We start from the raw sequence: 6047 nt of genomic DNA, 5'->3' as shown, positions 1-6047 counted from the left end.
TTTCATGTGTTGCGTCCACTTTGTGTACTTTGATGTGCGTGAGATTTATGTTCATTCTTATAAAAGGTATTTCGTGCTTGTCTGAGAATGATTTATTAATGTAAGATATATGAACTATAGCTCTTTTATATATGTACCTACTACAGTTTTTTATTTGTTTGATTATATGTCATATTAATAACACTCGTACCTTCAATTTGCCTTTGTTTAATATTAGTTAACCGACTGTTTAGTGCAGCGGTTCTTAACCTGAGTTCCGTGGACCCCTAGGGTCACATAAAATTAACATTTATATTCACTATACAGACCGGTACTGTTGATTTACAGTAGATGTAGTAGTAGTGTTAATGGTAGTAGAAAACATATAGTAGATCTTTTTTTAATTTGCACAAGAGGATTGTATTTCATAAGTATAGTAAGTGGCCATTAGTTTTTGAATACAAATGAGTGTTTTTTAGATTGTTTACTTTAAAGTTTAATAATAATTTGTGTGTGTCATATATGTATGAGACAATCATCCATCCATCCATTATCCAACCCGCTATAGCCTAACTACAGGGTCACAGGGGTCTGCTGGAGCCAATCCCAGCCAACACAGGGCGCAATGCAGGAAACAAATCCTGGGCAGGGCGCCAGCCCACCACAATGAGACAGTCAATTTTCGATAAATAAAGTTCATTGTTCATTGCACGCAAAGTTGTGTTTATATGAATATTTCTGGTGAAGGGGGTCCACAGCTTTCATCAGATTCTTAAAGCTGTCCGTGACACAAAAACGTTAAGAATCAGTGGTTTAGTGGATGTGCTTGTATGTGCCTATGAATCCCTTTTATTTGGCAAATTTAACTCGGGGCAATTCCGTTTTGCCTGTCGCCAACTGGTATTGGTCAGCTTTGTTCATTTAACAAATGGCATACATATGTTTACGAAAAAAAAGTGTTATTATTTGTTTACTTAGGTGCTGGGCCGGCATATTAGAAGACCTGAAAACATTCAGATTCAAAATGCTGCAATAGGATAAGGCAAATGCTTCTTTTATGGCAAAGCAGGTTAATAGCGAACCAGAGATAACCAACTGCAGAATCTGCTGCAAGGCAGAAATCAACCCTGGTACTTGTACTCAGGGGAAATATGACAATATATTTGGCAGTAGTTTAATACAGTGCATTACAGAAATCGACTAAAGCGTCCAGATAACCTGAATTACACATCTTTTAAATTTGAGAGGAAACAAGGAACACCCAAGAGAAAAAAAATTACAGTTTATGCTGACAGGAAGCCAGCTGAAAATTGGACCAGTTCACTGGAACATAAAAAGCAGTACTAAACCATAAATGAATATGCCTGTGTTTGTGTGTAGTATACTTACTTATATTTGGGCTCAAGAATTATTGTTAATCTGTACTAAAGCAAACAAAAAGCACCAGTAGGTAATAATCCATCTATGCATTCTTCCATGCCACACTTGCCTTCCATTGTCACACTTGCCAAATTCATGGGTTTCCTAAAATGTATGCAAGTAAAACTTCATCACTTTCTTTACTACATCAGACAAAAAGTGACTTCCTAGCCCACTAAAATGATTGTTTTTTGTCTTGAAGTAAACAAATGAAAATGAGTTTAAAAATGCATGACCAAATTTTTATGTTTATGAAATTTGGAGATCATATGTTAGATTCAACTTAGAACATAAAGCGGTTTACTTCACAAGCTATAGGTTTTTAGAGTTACTATTTGTGAAGTCATGCTTCCCAAGTTTGTTCCGTTAATGTGGAGCATCAGTCAGAACTCTGAGAGAAACACAAGCTTGTTTAAGCTTGCAGATGTTCTCCCGTTTAAGCTCCAGAACAGTTAATGAGTCTCTTAAGTTTTTTTTATGGCAAAAAAAAGCATTTAGTGGGTATGGCATTTCTCCCAATGCAATGGAACATCAAAATCAAATTTCTTTTTAGCCTGTTGTTTTTTAATATAAGAAAATAAAATGAAAGGAGGTTACAACTCAATGGATATGGGTAACAAAGTTATCTGCAAACTGTCCCACTAGAAACTAACTACCTTTTGGAAAGCTGTTCGTGTGAAATGTCATAGGAAAGCTCATATTTCAGTATAACACAGTGATGATTCAATTTAAAACCCACCATGACAATGTGATTAAGGTGCCAATTTTTATAAGTTGTAGTAATAGCAGTTTGGCCCTTAATTTATTTAATGCAATCTGATTATATTTTCCAGTTCAAATGCTGTCTGCTAATTATCAATGTCTGCTATGTCATAGGAGAAAATGTACATTATGCCCTTAACATAACTAAATATCTGTTTACAATTAAGTGCTATACATATATACATCTCCTAATGAACTACTTATACTCAATGATTTTAACTGTGTTTTAGTTGCTTTAACATTTGAATGTATATCATAAAAGTGCTTGAAGGAAGAGGTATGATGCTAATTTATGTAAACTTCAGATCTTCATAGGCTTTGTCCAATGTCAAAATGGTTGGCAGTATAATACTTCCTTATTTTTAATTCAGCTTTTAAATTGTATGTCCAAAAGCCTATAATTTTAGCTAATAATAGTAAGTTTGGAAAAAACTGTACCAACAACAACAACAACATTTATTTATATAGCACATTTTCATACAAAAAAATGTAGCTCAAAGTGCTTTACAAAATGAAGAATAGAAAAATAGAAGTCACAATAAAAAATAAAAATAAGTTAACATTAATTAACATAGAATAAGTAAGGTCCGATGGCCAGGGTGGACAGAAAAAACAAAAAAAAAATCTGTAGGGATTCCAGACCAAGAGAACGCCCAGTCACCTCTGGGCAATCTACCTAACATAAATCAAACAGTCCTCTTTGTATTTAGGGTTCTCATGGAAGGACTTGATGATGATGTTTCACGTAGACTTCTGGCTTTAAGTCCATCAATGTTGGAGCATCATGATTCTTTGAGTAGGTGGTGATGGCGCAGGCCACCACCACAAAGAAACCGGAAAAAGAAACAGAAGAGAGAGTTGGGGTCAGTACGGATTTTGGTGCCACTATAAATAGTTATTACCATGAACTGAACATACAGAGTATCAGGATTAAGTTAAAGTGAAGTTATAAAAAGGCCATGTTAAAGTGATGTGTTTTCAGCAGTGTTTTAAAGTGCTCTACTGTATTAGCCTGGCAAATTCCTATTGGCAGGCTATTCCAGATTTTAGGTGCATAACAGCAGAAGCCCGCCTCACCTCTTCTTTTAAGTTTAGCTTTTGGAATTCTAAGGAGACACTCATTTGAGGATCTAAAGTTACGATTTGGAATATAGGGTGTCAGACATTCCGATATATAAGATGAAGCGAGATTATTTAAGGCTTTATAAACCATAAGCAGTATTTTAAAGTCAATCCTGAATGACACAGGCAACCAGTGTAGTGACATCAAAACTGGAGAAATGTGTTCGGATTTTCTTTTCCTAGTTAGGATTCTAGCAGCTGCATTCTGCACTCGTTGCAAGTGATTTATGTCTTTTTTGGGCAGTCCTGAGTGGAGTGCGTTACAGTAATCTAGTCTACTGAAAACAAAAGCGTGAATTAATTTCTCAGCATCTTTCAATGATATAAGAGGTCTAACTTTTGCTATGTTTCTTAAGTGAAAAAATGCTGTCCTAGTGGTCTGATGAATATGCGATTTAAAATTCAGATTACAGTCAACAGTTATCCCTAAATTTTTTACTTCCATCTTAACTTTTAATCCTAATGCATCAAGTTTATTTCTGATAACCTCATTGAATCAATTATTGCCAATTACTAAAATTTCAGTTTTCTCTTTATTTAGCTTGAGAAAATTACTATTCATCCATTCAGAAATACCAGTAAGACATTGTGTTAGTGAATCGAGAGAGTCAGTGTCATCAGGTGCTATTGATAAGTACAGCTGTGTGTCATCAGCATAGCTGTGGTAGCTCACGTTGTAACCTGAGATAATCTGACCTAACGGAAGCATATAGATTGAAAAGAGCAGCGGACCCAGGATAGAGCCTTGTGGAACACCATATCGGATATCATGTGTCTTTGAGATGTGATTACCACAACTCACAAAGAATTTTCTACCTGCCAGGTAGGATTCAAACCAATTTAAGACACTGCCAGAGAGGCCCACCCATTGACTAAGGCGATTTCTAAGAATATTGTGATCAATGGTGTCAAATGAGGCACTCGGATCTAAGAGGATGAGAACAGATAAATGGCCTCTGTCTGCATTTATCTGCAAGTCATTTACTACTTTAACAAGTGCAGTTTTTTGTGCTGTGATTTGTTCTGAAACCTGACTGAAATTTATCAAGAATAGCATGTTTATTGAGGTGGTCATTTAACTGCATAATGACTGCCTTCTCTAGAATTTTACTTAAGAAGGGCAGTTTAGAGATGGGTCTAAAGCCCATCAAAGTCAAAAGCAGAGGGGTCAAGATTATTTTTCTTGAGCAGGGGTTTAACTACAGCAGTCTTAAGACAGTCTGGGAAGACCCCCGTATCTAATGACGAATTTACTATGTCAAGAATATTGTCAATTAGCACGCTGATACTTCTTTAAAAAACCTTGTTGGTATTGGGTCAAGGACGCAGGTGGAGGGTTTCAGTTGAGAGATTATACTATGTAATTCAGGTAAATCTATCCTGGTGAAAGAATTTAATTTGTTTATAATGGAGTACCAGGGCTTTGGAGGTTCTGCAGTGTTGGGGAGATATACTATGTTATCTCTAATATCATTAATTTTTTTATTGAAAAATACAGCAATGTTCTCACAGGTTTCACTGGAAGTATTCTGGGGGCATTCCTTTGAGTTACCTGGGTTTAACAGACGATCAATTGTAGAAAATAAGACTCTGGGATTACTAGCATTGTTATTTATAATATTAGAGAAATAGCAGCGCCTCTCAAGACGGACTGTGTTATTGTATTCTGTTATTTTAACCTTCAATATCTCATAATGGATAGTGAGTTTAGTTTTCCTCCATTTACGCTCAGCTCTACGACATGTTCTTTTTAAATCAGACACTCTTTGGGTCTTCCATTCCACAATGCAGAAGTATTGCAGCCCCTTCAATTCAGGTCATGAGTTTACAATCACGTTTCAAAAACACAGTATAGTGAAGTAGCTAGGGAGTGGACTTTAAACCAGTTTAACAAACTGTACATCAAATTAAATATTTACATTATATGTTGTAAACTATTAAAATATATCCTGATCTTGTTAAGTTTCTACCAAATTATATTTATACTAGCAGCTTGGCTTAGAGAGCCTAAGGCTTGTAAATTGTCCATGGACAGTAATCGCTATAGAAAGACCCTATATGATTTTTTTAAGTCTGAAGACTGAGACAACTATTGCAAATGCATTGCATTTTTAAGAGGTCATTGCTAAAACCAATTCATTTTGCTTTTTATACATTACAGTATGTTGCCATTTGGGGATGTACAGTAATTGATCTGTCTCCATTATCTAATCTAGTTCAGTATTATATCGACTGTAGCATCACATGATATCAAACTGTCAGAGACCACACACTCACACACACCAGGGAAATATAAAGTCTCCACTTGCCCCAACATTCACATCTTTTGGATGTTTGAAACAACCAGACTCTCCAGCAAAACTGACACTGATATGGGTGGATTAGTCTTTATCCTAATCCGAGGGAATCTTATATTTTATAATAAAATAAACTAACAGAATTGCTTGGTTAACTATCAGAGTACCATCAAGGGCACAGCCTTGTGATTTTAAATGATTATCCACTTTCAATCCAACATATTACTCATTATTAGCTGCTACCCAAAATTCCAGTTATAGGGCAGCACATACAATAACTTACTGTATGTAACAAAATCCACATCAACTGCCAGCCAACCAGCAGAAGGCATAAATAGACACAGATGTATCCTTCTCCTGGGGTATCTGCATTATACACTAACTATGCAATCTGATTTCTATCTGCTTACAGAAAACTGCTTTAATAAATCTGGCTCGTCTTTTAACTGAGACACATCACATGGTATT

Source organism: Polypterus senegalus, chromosome 11 (assembly GCF_016835505.1).
Source record: "Polypterus senegalus isolate Bchr_013 chromosome 11, ASM1683550v1, whole genome shotgun sequence".
Taxonomy (NCBI): domain Eukaryota; kingdom Metazoa; phylum Chordata; class Cladistia; order Polypteriformes; family Polypteridae; genus Polypterus; species Polypterus senegalus.
The sequence above is the reverse complement of the archived record's forward strand: the minus strand, read 5'-3'. Positions refer to the sequence as shown.